This window comes from Hyposmocoma kahamanoa, unplaced genomic scaffold (assembly GCF_003589595.1).
Source record: "Hyposmocoma kahamanoa isolate Upper Pololo Valley unplaced genomic scaffold, ASM358959v1 88, whole genome shotgun sequence".
Classification (NCBI taxonomy): Eukaryota; Metazoa; Arthropoda; class Insecta; order Lepidoptera; family Cosmopterigidae; genus Hyposmocoma; species Hyposmocoma kahamanoa.
In genome coordinates, this window is record NW_020654466.1 from 6,197,199 (window position 1) to 6,213,419 (window position 16,221).

Below are 16,221 nucleotides of genomic sequence, written 5' to 3' on the forward strand. Positions count from 1 at the left end.
AATTTATTTTCTAATGTTGATAATTACGAATTAAATCATACCCGGGGGCTGCTGACACCTTTTAATGATTACAAAAAATATATGTTTAATGTTACATGACGCTCAATGGTTTAAGAAATAACCTTATTTTAAACGAGTTATAAGTTAGGAATTTCAGTTTAGAAGTAAAATAACTATTGTTTTTTTTAAGTGAGAGTCATCTCTTTTCTAAATAGCTACGATTTAAAAATTCATCCAAATTTTTTTGGAGATTTTTTTTTTGTAATTCGTTTTTCTTTGTCCAAGAACTATTTGATATATTAGTGTATAACTAATCGCGATTAAATTTGATTCGTATTACTCTAATTCATACTGTAGTCTTGTAACTCAAAGCTCTGTGTCAACATGTTGATATGTCAACACACTCAATAAGTAATCTCCTATAAAAGGAGACAACACAAAATTTGGCAAAATCACAATCACGGCCCAACAAATTGATCCCATTAATCAACGTCAGAACAAAAATGCTATTCAGAGTTAAGTAGGTACGTGTATAATGTTAGATGATTCGCGAGCAATCCTATACCGGCTAATAACAGCGCCAAATGAAGGGTTGGAAGCGCTCCGAATTTTAATGAAATATTTGATTTATGCTCAACTTATACCAAGAACATCAGGTAGCTTATTATAAGAATATATCATTAAACATTACGTATATAATTAAAGCGAGCTTGCCTCGAGCTACCCCAATTTAAGAGCGCTCCGCTGCATTATAATTTTAATAAAATTGCCCGTTGTCCGATAAAAATAAAAAATAATAATAAGAAAATTATAACACATCTGATTGATGTATTATTTGGTAATTTATTGGGTGTAATTACATCGTGTAATAATGGTTGATAATGCGGCGGAGCTGAGGGAAGGATTTATTGGTATTTATTAAAGTATGAATTATTGTATAATTACTGGGATGGGAGCTTCCAAACTAAACAGAGCGGTTGTTTTAGGGTGGAATTTATGGGCAGTTCTTGGAGGAGATCTAATCGGGCGATCGCCGCGATGTAAGGCCGGCTCAGACAAGATGACTTACACAATTATGGACACACGTATTCACTTTTGGATAACGTTTAGGGCTTAAGGTATTAGTGACGATTTACAAACTGAATAAACGTCGGGGTTAGATTGCAATGAAAAAAACAAAGGGCGAATTAAAAATCGCCTCTCGTTTGCCTCATAATTGAAACCTGCAACAGCCCAATCTGACCACTTCATGTCGTTTTAAAGTAAGATTCAAGTGTTTAGTACTGGCTTAGAAGGTGTTGAGCAACAATTTAGAGAACTAGGTATAGCCATTGATCTATTGAAGCCATAGTTATTGATGAATCAGATTTGATGTTAGAGCTAATGGTATTATTTGAATCGTGGCCCAAATACCGTTTTAGTTTCAAGTTACGATTATTACTTTGGATTATTCTGATCTGCATGCAATGAGTTTATTCAACTATTAGAAAACAAGTTTAGTGTTAAAACTGGATGAAAACTATGTTTTTAAACGAGATCCGTGTCTAAAGTTGAAGTTCATGACAATAGGGACAAAAAATAGTAAAACAAAGAAAAATAGACCAAATAATAAATCCTATAATTCTATCATCATTTTAAAATGCAAAGTACAAGATAAATTAACAAAGTAACTTATAAAGCATAATCGAATTTACTATAATAAAATCGATATAATTCGTACGAACAATGATCGATTGACTACTCAATTACACAGATTAGAATTTCGAGCGCTCAACTCTAATTATGGTCCAATAATGGATCATCTAGACCCTTTAATCCAATGGTGTTTTTCAATAAGCAATTTAGACGATAGATTTGAGCTACTCGTAACCTGTTTAAATATGCATTAAAAGGTTAAATCTGTATTAATTATAAGAATATTTAAAACCCTCGTATGCATAATGTAAAATACCTTTTTTTGCTACTTATACTTACTTATACCTTTAAATCGTGTTTTCAAACAATCCTGTAAGGAGTCCGAAAGTTGGTTTGTTTGAAAAGAAAAACAAATACACGCTATTTAGAATCGAGAAAAAAATAGCTTTATTTCCAGTTCTATAAAATAAAAAAAAAACAGGAAAATAACCTGTACATTATTTTAACTTATTTTCATTTATTTATAACATACATAGCTTATAATAAGTAAAAATACATAAAGCGGAGTCGCATAAACCTATTGAAGACTTTTCTGTACACTGATGCATGTCATGCCAATAATAAACACAAAAAAGAAGATAATTCCGCTTCCTCCGACCCGACCAACTGGTAGCTTTCGGCACTTGGGTGATTCATTTTTAAACTCCCCGGTTTTATTATTTAGAATACACAAATATTACCTAACTATTCACACTGATCCACGGTTAATCTAAAAAAAAAACCAATTACTTCCAGTGTTCCACAAGGCACCCTCCTAGAGCCTATTCTTTTTAATACGTATATGAAAAATATTCTCGTCTTTATGTAATAAAATTTATGGATTAAACGCCAAGAAAATATTCATCTGACAGAGCAGATGGGAACTGCAAACCTCACTCTGTGCTTTGTGCCTTTTGCAGTGGACATCCTATGTCCCGAGGAGTCATACGCGAAACTTATAGCTACCAAGATTTTAATTCTACTCGTTGAAGCCTCCAGTGACCAGAAAACTACTGCGCTTCCTGCCTCTGACGACGTGTTAAAGGTAAATTTTTCTGTCAGTTCTTTTACAGCAAGCTTATTTTGTGTCATTAGTTCTATTCCATTATTTGTTTATTGAATATTGCTATTTTTATTGAAACAAAGATAAATTCACACAACACAAAGATTTTTACAAAGATGTTCGATCTGACTGGACTTAACAGAGTCTCAACAGTGTCTGTTGCCACGCTGAGGGTGGCTTGTTTTTCCATTATTTAACATCATGTGAATATATTCTCTTCACAATCGATTCCAATAAGTAAACCAATAATCCAAATCCTAGCATATAATACAGAATTAATGGGCACTAAGCAAACAACACCCAAATTCTTAATAGTTTTTATGCGGTTACGCACCATAAAAGAGATCTACGGATAAAATACTTTACTTATGTGTATTTTACTCTGTTATTACGTTACTACGTTTTGTAATTTATGTTTCGTGATTATCTTAAGCATATGTCGGATGGAATGAATTTATGCCTTTTACCGTTTAGTGTTAAGTCTAATGTTAATATTTAAACTGTATGAAGGGAATTTTGTACAAGGTTTTGTTAACTATTTTAAATGATTGTAACGTGTTTATGGCCAATGTAATAGGTTGTAAGTAAGTTAGATATACATAGAGATTGACGTATATTATCAATTTATTTCATTGTAATTGATAAAAGCAACCTTATAACGAAAAATAAAAGTCCCATATAAATTGCCAATTTTTGAATACGATAAATTTGGTTATATTAAAAAAAATACTGCAGAGTTTCTTAACAGTTCTAAGTTTTGGCCTAGCCCTAGCGAAAGAAGAGGCTCGGTCCACATCAATTTATTAAGAAGTAGAAAACGAAAAGGCTATAACAAAATAAGAAAATGATATAAAAAGTACAATCAGTATAAAACACTTCCTACTAAATAGTCCATAAACAGTCCAGACACTTATCCCAAGAGAACCTATATACATATATCTAATGATTTAAAAACAGTAAATGACGTGAAGTTGAATTGAGTTTTACATGAGGATGATCTATAGAGCACGTCCTCTTATTTTAAGAATTTTATGGGAAGCATGACGGAACGAACCCACGTAAGAATAGTAGAATGAAAAACGATTCAAAATTTTGCAAGTAAATGGCCAGGAACCAGTAAAGAGCGTGATAAAAAGGTGGAATAACGATGAAGGAGGTCATTGTTATATCAATACTGCCTTTTTTTATGATACCAAATAACAAGACGAACAAGGACGGACAAGCCCGTCACTCTGAGACAAGTTGACTAGGCAAAACCAAAACTCACACACGTTACAGCTTGGCGGGAGAAATAGGTAAGGTGGTAATACTTTCACAATGAGCTCTATTGCTACTAAAAAGAAAAAGAAGTCTCATGATGAAGCCAAGGTTTTGTTCTGATAAGCGTTTTAATCGTTAGATCCAATATGTCCATTGCTGAATGCCACTACGTTCGTTCTTGAAATATAATTCGTTTAAAGCTTTTTTTATTGTTTGGTTGATTGAATCTTCGTTTGGTTTATGGGATTGGCTTTGGTGACCAAATCAATTGATTAAGAGGTTTTAAGAAATTTGTTGTTATATTTTTGTCGTTTACGTTTTACTTTTTCAATAATAATATTTGCTTCTCTTCAGCGAAAGATACTAGGCGCAGTTTTCAAAATAGGAAATAGCGAAAAAAGCATTTCAATCGCCTTACCGGAGCCACTGGCAAACAGGAAATCCCTGTGCAGGGAAGACGTCTTCAGGTAGGGGTAAAACAGCTTGCTGGTCGTCGCGGACGGGGTCACCAACTGCACAACAAAGACGCCATCATAATGGTTGGTATTAGATTTGTTATTCTTGTTAATAAGGTCGATTATTGATAAGCGTGCTTAAGGTGCACCACATCGCGTCTGTATAGTATTATACAGACTAGGTCTATATCATATATATCTAGGACTAGTAGGTCATGATTTTGACGTAATGAATAACTAATGTCGATGAGGCGAAAACGTGTGTCAGGATCCTTAAAAGTGTGAAGTACATGTAAATATAAAGAAATTTAAGTTAAGTACCATTGTTATTAAAGAGAACTAATCGAGATACATTATTAATGTCATTATTTTGCTTTTTAATTTTATTTTTGTGTATTAATCGACAGAAAACAGCACGTAATTGTTTATTGGTTGAGGTGTCATGATTAGTCATACGCAGGTCAAAACAATAACTTACAAGAACCCTTTCTTTTACGTATTTAAAATATAAAAGACTTTCGAAAAATGTATTGAAAACGTATGATATAAATTATAATATTTTGACCTCAATTATTTAATACACAAAATATAAATTAAAATAAACGTGCATTAACTGGACACCACGTAAGTATTTTAAATAAATGCTAATACAAAGCCGTGGTAACCTAATAAGTAGTTTGATCTACCGCCTCTCAAGCAAGAGGGTTCCAACCCAGGTACACCTTTGAATTTTTTAGAATTTATGCGCAAAATTTTATTTGAAATTTACCATTAGCTTTTCGGCGGAGTAAAACATCGTGAGAAAACCTGCACACTGAAAAGCAATGTAATAATTATTATAAAAAATATGTAGAAGTTCCCAATCCGTATTTGGCCCGCGTGAGAACTACCCTCTCATTGTGAGAGGAGGCCTGTGCCCAGTAATGGAACTTATATATAGGCCAACTATTATTATTATTCAAATACAAATACAAAATACGTGTAACGAATGCTTTACGGAACACAGGCCTATCTCAATAATACCTAATTGATCACGAAGGTAATTAAAAAAAAATTAAGTGTATTTGGCGCGCACAACAGACGAATCGTGTATTGGCCCAATATCGGTCACTTGAATATTTTGACCAATGAAAAGCTCGGTGTCTTATGCACAATAAAATTTAACACCTGAATACAGCTGTGTAACAAGCCAAAAAAATATTATTTTCATTTGAATTATAATTCTTGAAAAGCAGAGATTCCATTGTAAGTTATTACTCAACCCTTGTCCTATGTGATATTTTCTAATATCTCAAGTACCTGTCCCATGAAAACCCTGAACAGTATTAAACAAAAAAAAATACGACTAAAAAGTCGTTGAAAAACCAAATACAAAGATCCAACAACAAACACTTACAAAAATTCGTCAGGTCCGCTGAGTCGTTCCGTGGCTTAATTGGCAAAGTTCAATTACAAATTTAAGTATTAAACAATTTGAATTCCTTATCGTAGCTTACGTAATCGACTATTTGGCAAATTTTATATTTTATAACCGCTTTATTTCCTTCCATTCAACCTCTATTTAGTTTCAGTTTTATTAGCAAAATCTGCGCAATTGACATTTTTTAATGTAATAATGAAACGTTAGGTGCCAATATCACAACAGTTACCGAAATGTAATGCGTTAGTTACGACAAGGAGGGCAGAATAGCTAGTTATATTTCTTTTTTTAGCATTAGTCAGAAGGAAATTTTAGGTCTTTTATCAGGCGATAATCCATTCAGTATTTTTGTAATGAAACAAAATAGTCGAAATGCTCAGTTTACTACCTTTACGTTAATTGTTACGTTTTTTTACTTGTACCATTTACTAAAGATTAAATGAAACTTTTCTGTCTTTATAAGTCCACTTGCACTATAGTGCCAGCACGCTATGATGGCCGTTTTGACAAATCACTATAATGAGGTCAAATCTCAATTCATTATCGAAAAAAAATTTATCAAATGCGAGTCGCATCTATAAGTTTTTAGATTTATAACCTGTTTTGTAAGGGGTAGTTGATTAAAAAAATTTAATAAAACGAAAATAAAAATGTTTACTTAATAATCGTCAATTCGAAACTGCTTTGTTTTGCATTGAGCTTTGACGCGAGTTTGCCGGAGGTAGAAGTTGTGCTGGACAGCGATCCTAAGTGACGATCGTATTAGATATAATTTTTTTAAATTTCGAATTTCGAAAAACAGATGTCGTGTTGTGTCCTAAAATTATACATCCATAAATTTTACTGCATGTCACTGTTGACAACAATGCACAGCAATTAGCTCTTTCAATGTAGTTATGAATTAATTACAAAACTTGATGAGTGGGCCAAACGTCAAAATGGCCATCATAGCGTACCATAGTGCAAGCGAATAGACATCTCTCTTTCAAAGACTTGCGCTATAAAACTTAATGAAACCGAGGTTCCAAACAGTAAACGAAAACCTTTTATAAAATAACAGCATATTATCGTGGCATTTGTTATAAATTTTCACGATGCTTACATTTACTGTAGTTTTTTGTATGATGAAAAAGGTTTATAGTCACTGCTTCTTTGTTTTTACAGTTTTTCTAATTGTAAAAAAACTAAATTAGTATAGTATGAATCAAGCGTTATTAGCTTTGATCTATTATGTAGCCAAATGGTATAGAATAAAATATTTAATATTGATTGTCATCATTTCTTATTAAATCCTCTCTTTGTTACAAACTTCCTCTAACAAAATCCATCTTAATAAGTACCCACGTATAAGTTAGTTGGAATACAAAAATTGAAAAAGTTGGGTCGGGACAGTCAAAGGCAAAAAGGCAAGCGCCCACGTTCATTCACAATTTGAGTATCGTGGGGTGCACGTTCGTGTATAGATGTACTCCCCACATCTTCACGCGGCTTAGAAAGGATCAGGGGGGGAGGGGAGCACGCAAGGAGCGCGCGGCTGCGCGATTTTTCACCAAGACCACGTGACTTCCACGTGACCTGCAACTTTTGCGAAGTTTTTTTTTTGTTGTTTGTGTATGGTTTGTTCAGTATGTGTATTGCTTATCTTAGTTGTTTATTGAAAAGCATTTTTTTAGACTTATTCTTGAAGTAAAATTATTTCTAAATGCACTCATGTTAAATAAAAAGTGCCAGTCTACAGTAGAAAGTAAATTACTATATGTACTTAGATATTAATTTAAAAATTGTGTAAAAGTAATGTGAAAAGAACAAAGTAACTAAAATTATTATTGTCAACATAATAATTGTCGCGAATATATGTCCCACTGCCGGGCACGGGACTCCTCTAAGTAGAAGGTTTAGGGTTGCGAATTTTCTTTCCTAACTTAGATCGATATACATGTCGCCATCGGAATTTGAATCATATTATCGACTCAATTGAGAAGCCACAACATAAAAATAATAATTAACAAATGAACAAAAGCCTTACAAACTTTCCCAACTAATACCCAAATAATACACCTGTTACAAATATCCCAATATTTCCCTACGGAGACATCGCATTAAAGATTTGACCCTTAGAAGGGTATTCAGCGCCTTTGACTATTGAACAAGAAAAGACTGAATACGTACCACTTTGCGTCATAAGTTTTGTATAGGTACATCTTAATCACTCTTGTTGCCTGCGGCATTTAAAAATTATATTTTTATTGGAAACGATATTAGTTTCTCGGATATAAATTGCGTACGTTTTTATTTTCAAACAAAACAACGTTTCGGGTCCTTTACAGGTCTTTTGGTCATCGTTGTTCTTGCAAGAAACTGTCATATGAAAAAAATTTACTCCACTGCTTTCCTCGATAGGGCAAAAACTCGTAGGGATCGTGTTGACTATATAGGCCAGAGGTTCCCAACCTTTCTAATACTTTTTTTACAAATTCATTAACTTTAAATGTGTGTTTAACAGCTGACATAAGGCTTGTAATAAACTTTATAAAAAAATCATGTTATCTTTTATACATTGGTCTAACCGATAATCTTGTTTGTAGTGAAATATTGAAGAACTTGAAAGGGAAATTATTTGTCTATTATAAGAAAACATTATGTACTAATCACCCAAAGTTTTGGTGGACTCCATTAAAATCTAATGCATCTCCCTTTTTTTTACACTAATATGGATCCCTTGTCAGTTGGAGTGGACCCATGGAGGTCAATATAGACTGCTTTGGGAATCATCGATGTAGGCAAATTATTTGTGTGCTCACAGTGTCTCAATCATGACTGTAACAGCCTACCTTTCTACCTTTACACACACAAGTGACTTTAAGGCGTCGGTGTGTGTAACCACTTTAAGTATGATAGTTGTCGATAGCGATCATGTAAAGTAAATATATGAGAAATTTTACTTCTCCTTGTGACCGCCTGAAGCGTGGTCTTAGTTGTCATAGAAAATTGACAGCTGTCACTATAAACTCGTGATTGAGGCACAGATCTCACCGGAACGTAGTTGCTCCATAAACAATGGGTAGATACTCACTTTAGTAATTACTTCATAATGGAAATATGAAAACGGGCGCTCTTAGTTTACAGGACAAAATTCAACTTAATTGAATTATTACTAAGTTTGTTTTGAAATAATACATTACATTTGGCACGTGAGAACAGCCTTGAGAAAATAGGGGAAACGAAATTTGAAATACGTTTGCCATCAAGGTATTTTTGCATCATAAGTAAAATATTTCATATAAATAGGTTTTTTTACTTTCTGGCTCTAATCGTAATTTAAAATTTCAATCAATGGTCACTCGACTCATTTTAAAATTCAAACGCTTGTGGCTAATCGTTTTATATCTACGTGTGATTCGTAATCTATGGACATTAAAAATTTAAACACATCGATTAGTTCCAAATTCAAAAATGATCATTAATATTGATTGATATAAGCCGTGTCTAACACTCATAAAATTTATTGATTATCGATGTCAGATTTCACCCATAGACAATTCCCTTGTTATTAACGCAATAAAATGCCGCTTTCTCAACATCTTGAATACAATGCATCAGTGGACCGAACGGTTTCGCAATCGACATACTGAGTCGTGTCTAGAAAATTCTTAATTGAGCTAATGAGAAATAATTACAATTTTTATTACAGCCATAATGATTACGATGCCTTAAAATAATAAAAGCAATTAGACATTGATGGGCGTAGCGGAGTTGCTGTTGTTGTCCCTGTCTAACTCATTGTTGATAGATTAGGTGCGAGCGGCAGAGGAAACGGCCTGATTAGATGTAATTGTTCGAACGGTTATAAAAGTTGATGTCAGTCGGTGTTCTGTTTGTCGTAAAATGGCGAGATGTGTCCATTAAGAATCGTCTTAATGTTGGAAAAATAACCAACAACTTCTTGTAAGGCAAAAGCAAAGGCCGCTTATGCAACATCGTTCAATCCCCGGCAGTAAAATCGATTAAGTACTATGACTAATTAATATTTACTTCTGGGTCCTTCGCGATTAAAATCTAGAATAGACTTTCCACCGTTATGCAATCAGGAAAACAATTTTGAAAAATCTTTCAAAATATAAACTTTCACCGGAAAGATATTATTATAAGTTTTATGACGAACAAATATAAATGTATAACTAATAGAAATATCTATTAGTCAATAATTAATTATTTTATAAATATGACTTCATGAGATGTTACGATTAAAATCGATTTTTTTAGTATTATAGCTTTTTATCTAGTATAATAAAGTAATGTTTGAACACCTACTTTCTTTTTAAAATTTTTTTATCAATTTATATTTTATTTTAGTTTCTTGTTAAGGCGAATCACCGCTCGAGAAGCGGGAATAACTGTTTTGTTAGACCAAATGGTTTACATATTTATTATTAAATTACGGTCTTAAAAAAAATATACGATACACATAAGGATATTTTCTAAAGAATGTAATGTAATTTGTTACACGATAGGATATACTTTATCCGATCATATTACATTCTGAATACATGCTAAGATAAGAGCCTCAAACAAATTATTTAAGAATAAAATATCTAACACAGGACATAATTTATTATATGGAGATATTTCTCTTTAAATGTTACAGAGAACCTGCTACATTTTGGTTTTCAACTGAAACCCTATAATTATTAAGGAAAATTTACATTTATCCATTGACTTACAATTATATGGACGTCGGGTCCGCGCTAAAAAGTGTCCGAACTTATAGGGCGTTAAAATCGTATGCAGAGCGTCATTCACGCTTTAGTCTTCGTTTGTTCGACTGACAGCGAAGCAAGCAAAATTAGACAGTACTGCGATGACATTACAATTTAAATTTAGCGTCTTAGCTTTTGCATATTCCTTTACATGTCACTACGTTTAAATAGGTTGACTTGGGACATTTTTTTTCGTGGTTTTTGTATTAGACCTGTGGTCCATTTATTTGTAAGTCAATGCATTTATCCCAAAATTTGCTAGTCGACGTCGGGTCTGTGTCAAATTTTGTCCGCCTGTTCTTGGTGACGCGACAAACACCTCATCTCGTAAAATCTATGCTCGCAATGAAATACCTCGCCTTAATAAGCAATTAGTTTGTATTTCGGTCTTAAAACGGTTCGTGTGTAATCTATTAAATAACAATCTCAGTACGAAAAAACCAACCTCAAAAGTTCGTGGAATTACATCTATTTGCCAAGTTTTATTGAAATCGGTTAACGTCAAGTGCGAGAAATCGGATTCATTCTCTAATTCGCCACTAAACGGGACTTAACACAGTAGATAATAAAAATCGGTGCTCACTGCTTAAAGCATATTTAGATAAAATCCCTTAAATTGGAGCATAGCAAAATCAGCCATTCTTTAATGTAATACACATGGGAGCAATGATCTCCTTCAACTTTAACTTTAAGTTTATTGCAAACAAATATGCAATTATTCCTTTAAGTAACGCTTCACCCTTATCGTTACAATATTTTGAACAGCTTATGAATGTATGTAGTAACAGCAGTTTAGTACAAAGTAATAAACGGTAGTTTGGTACACAGTACTAAAAGGTAGTTTAGTATACAATAGTAAACAGTAATTTAATTTAAACTTAAATTAAAACGGTTTTTTGGAACACAATTATAGTAAATAGTAGTTTAGTACACAAAAATAAATAGTATTATAATATACAGTAGTATAAACATAGTTTCGGATAACAATTAAATATTAAATTTCATAAAAATAGTATTTGAAGATCTGCTAGGGTAGATAATTATATGAGAGCTTAGGACGTAAATAAAAAATATTATAAAATATTTATTTATTTGTGCGTTATTTGTCTGTTTTTATTTGTCATGTTATGCACCCCTGTTATTTATTCTGAACTCAGCTCTCCGGTTGAGTGGTAGAAAATGCGTAATGGCATTAAGTCCGCCATTTATGCTACTTTGTGCACAATGCAGTGAAAATAAATAAAATAAAAAATCATTTAAGTATTGAAATGCACAAACATTTAGGACTTATAATAATATTTTAGAAATAGAAACCATTTAAGTATTGCATAATAATATTTTTGTTGTGAGAAAACAGCCAGTCCTGGAGCCTATCCATCAAGTCATTCTGATGATCAGTGTGAAATGTCAAATCTATCTTCAAATCAATTGACTTTCGAGTTAGACGGTTAAGCACGTGGATCTTTGGCCTTGCCCTGGAGTTTGCCTGCTTGCAAAGTATGTGATGTCAGGCATGATTTTTAACGGATACCGGTTGGTAATATCTTAATAATATGAGGTAATTAGTTCTCTTTGGAACTAATACTACGAATTAACTTACACAGTAGTTTTAATTGGATTGTCTTATTGCTTATGCGCATACTATTCAATGGAGGGTAGTTCAGAAACAGGACGATCAATTACCACGCTCACTTTTATGCACGAATTAAGAACAGCCGATGAAATAATGATTTACACTTTTGACAGCGTTGTTATTTAAAAATATTAGATAAATATAAATAATTACTGATACAGAAACCTCTAACAACTGTCGAGTGACTCTCGCCACATCGCGAGGCTGTTTAGAAGGGCAACACAATATTGATGACAAAAATCAACTCTAGCGCTACAATTTGAGGGCCTATAATTCCTTAACCGCCTTTACAATAACTAATTTGATTTCCTCAAAACCTGTAAGTACTCATAGTACCTTCTCATTACATTTTGGAACAATCGCCGTATTAATCTAACGTCTTAATGGTTGCGGGCACAATTAAAATGACTGATTCAGAGCAATGAAGTTGGTATAAAATGACTCACGTGATTTGTACTAATTAGTACAATGCCCGTTGGATTCGAACAAAATGATGCGATCGTATGGAAATAGAACTCGCTAATAGATAATTTAAATTGTTTCGTCAATCTTTGTCTAAGGCTATTTTTTGTCGCTGTGTGATGGGTTTGTAAATTTACACTTTTTCTCTTGCTTCGTAGTACCTAGCAGTAAAATTTTCGTCTTCCGGGACAGGCTAAGGGCGCTAAGGCATCTAAACTATACTGCCAGACCGATTTATTTAGATATTTAAATTTTTCTTCGTCTATTGTTTGGTCAAGTTTTTAGAATTTGAAATAACATTATTTTTCATGACTGATATTTTTTTAAAGTATTTACATGTTTTTTTTTTAATTACTTATCTAATTTATGATAAAAAGTTCCAAAATTATTTTTCTGAGTTTTTTTATTTAGAGATAAGATCGCTGTTGTCCACTCTGACCTGCAGGAAGCGGAAACGTGCTAACTCGTAATGCAATATTAAATTATGAGCTGTATGCAGTACAGAACAAAATAGCGTTTTTAGTGTGATTATAGACTATACCCTAACTTGCGTATACATTGTGCATTATTTTTGTTTTTATACTTATTATTTGACAATTTCGCAGTATTGTGTCATAGTGTTTTTTAAGAATCTTTCTTCATCTTTGTTAAGTGCTTTCTGTTGTTTACCAAATGTGGAAATTTGTTTATTGCATTTGAATTAATATAATACTCGTCTTTAAATGCAACTATATTGTGTAAATTAATCCGTGAATTTTCCTATAAAAATTCATTCGATGCAGTTCAACTGTTTGGCATAATTTACTAGTGATGCGCTTTTTTAATATAAAGCAATATATTTTACTGCCTAGGTACAACCTTTGAACGTGCGTCCTTATATTCCTATAGACTACATGTATGTGCGCGTATAAACTCTATGAATGTATACTCGGTAAACATTTATTTTGTCCAAGAACTAACCCTCCTCAAAAAGGGTGCCATAATGTGCCGTTACCTGTGAATGAACACTGGTAAAGGTGCCATATCGTGCTTCAATGTTTGATGTACAAGTAATGTTAATCAGAATCTCGTGACAATTGGAGAAATAAAGTTATTTTTGGCAACACTTTGATAATCGGAAAAAACGTCCTTGATGGTTGCATGCAATTTCTCAAAAGAGTGCACGTGAGAAATATCGTGCTGATCTGTGGTTTACTGTGAATTAATATAATTTTTTTTAGAGAGTATTTCCTTCGTTGCAACATTCTCTCATAGATGTCAAAATTGAAATTGGGGAAAGTTTTTGCCCCACCAAAAGTATCAAATCGTAATTACCAGTTAGATCAGAATTCTTCAATTAACAATATCTTATGATTTTTTTGTGATGATTCGTGTCGTAAGATAGCTTTGTAGTTACAAACTTAAGACGACTGTGATTTTGATTACTAAAACTTTAAAATAAGATGGTTTGTTAAAAAGAAAATTGTTTGCTGGAGTTTGTTATTGGAGAAATAATTCAAATAAGTTTTTTAAGCTGTATTAAAGAAAGAGTAATAGAAAGTGAAGACAATATTACGAAATCCACATTGTCAGTCAAATACTGATGTAAGGACTTCTTTAAATTAACAGTTAATTGGAATATAAACGCTAATAAATTAAGGTATTAAATAAAATGAGACACGCCATTGTGATGACAAATTAATTATTAATTAATTGATTGATCAATTCTTATTTTTCATACGCAGTTTAGTATTTTTTAGTTATTACATTTTTATTTTATTTTTATTATAATTTTAATATGAACATGGTCATTTAGAAAGCCTATTACAAACTAAATTTCAAAATGAATTAAGGTAAGTTCTGATATTACAAAATAAAAAATTAATTATAAAAACTTTTTTAGAATCTTTTTGTATAATTATAAGAGCTTCATTTCGCAGTTACGGTTATTTAAAGCAAACTATATTTTAACAATTCTCTGCATGGATAGTGTACACTATAATTTTTCTCGGTAAGGTAAAAAATAAAAAAGTACCTATAAAAAAGGTGCACATGTATGGGCCAATCAGCTGTTCGGGCGCTCGTTGCCCCGCCCCGTTTATTTTCCTCTTTACGTCAAAAACGTTATATAAAGTTTTCCCTCCGTTTTTCACGTGTCACAAAAAATATTTTATCGAAACAAAAAATCAATCTCATTAACCAAAAGTTTTTCAAAACTATTTTCCAAACATCTGGTCCTGTGCGTAGGTACTAACTATCTACAATTAATTATTAAAATAATATAATAAATAATAAAAAAAGAAAAAAATACCAAAGATAAATCAGTATAAAAGAGAAAACAATAAATAAATTAAATGACTTCCACCTACTTGAAACTGTAAAACACTAAGCTATCGTTTATGAAAGATAAAAAAGCATTAAAACAAAAAAGCTGTACGATCTTAGTAAAGACTTTAGTAGCATCTTACATAGCTACAATACAAAGCTACCTATTAAATAAACAGTAACCCGAAACTTACAACACTCGGTAGCTAGACAGCAGTTGAAGACGGTAGATTTGTTTTCGTAGCAGTGACGTTGTTAATTAACCGGCACCCGCTGATTCATCACTTTATAGCGTCTCAGCGACCAGTCCGAGCACACTAATAACTATACACTAATTCAGCTAATAAATCCTCTATAACATAAATCCAGTTAATGAAATAAACACGGCAGCACTCAGTCAAATTTGGAACGCACTCAAAAGTTTGCAGCTGTCAAAAGACGCGCGAAACGATTTTTTTTCCTCAAAAGTACGAGGCACAAGCGTATGTACACACAGCCGACCGCGGCAGAACGCTGACGTTCACTACCCGCGACGCGCCGTAAGTCGAGGAGAAGAAGGCAGCGGTCTCTACCAACACGCCTTTCATTCGTCTCTCTCTCGCGTGGCTATGCCCGCCCGACCATTTTTACGGTTTAACCGACTCAATTCAATTCAACTCAACTCAATTGTCGTGGCGCGAATGCCTTCGCACTGGACGCTAGAGTGAGACGTCTAGCTATCGCCTTTAGTAGACAACTTTCCAACAATTACAACAATTGTAGTCGTATAAAAGTCGTAAAACCTTATTTAAAAATGAGTTAGACCGGCCGTAGTTAACGTTCGGCTAGTTCGAAGCAAGAATCTGCGTTCGGAAAAGCGGAATAGAGCCTTAATCTTGGTTTAAGACGTAGCAGTGGCCGCGAATCGCTTCGTTTCGCTCACGCCACTATCGTCCGGCGGGGATTTCGTGTGGGCGAGAGCGAGAAATCCGAGCGTAGAGAGGCGTTACCGTTTTTGTCGGCTCATGCCGCTGGGTGTGTAAAGTTTTAGGCCGAAACATGTAAAAATGCATCTTGAAAAAAAGTTATGTATTAAAAAAAGAAGCTTAGTGCGCGGTAGGGGGGACGTAATGCGGGAGGTGGCATGGGTTTTTTCGCGTGTATTTTTGGGGGTGCTCGCACTGGACAATGCATTATCGGCCGTGCTCGCAATT

The 16,221-nt window shown here is 33.3% G+C and overlaps 1 protein-coding gene across 8 annotated transcripts in view; it reads right to left on the reverse strand.

Annotated features, from left to right (window-relative positions):
- LOC113235829 (POU domain, class 6, transcription factor 2) overlaps positions 1–15,498 on the reverse strand; it is a 259,963-nt gene extending 244,465 nt beyond the window's left edge. For 4 of the 8 annotated variants that reach the window (XM_026471741.1, XM_026471739.1, XM_026471738.1 and 1 more), the window contains exons 1-2: positions 15,223–15,497; positions 4,416–4,509 (exon numbers count right to left, since the gene is read on the reverse strand). The gene's annotated coding sequence lies outside the window, so the exon portion shown is untranslated. Of the gene's footprint in view, positions 1–4,415; positions 4,510–15,222 lie in introns of all 8 variants that reach the window. The other 4 variants (XM_026471743.1, XM_026471742.1, XM_026471740.1 and 1 more) reach the window with 2 other exon arrangements.
- Between the last annotated feature and the right edge of the window lie 723 nt (positions 15,499–16,221).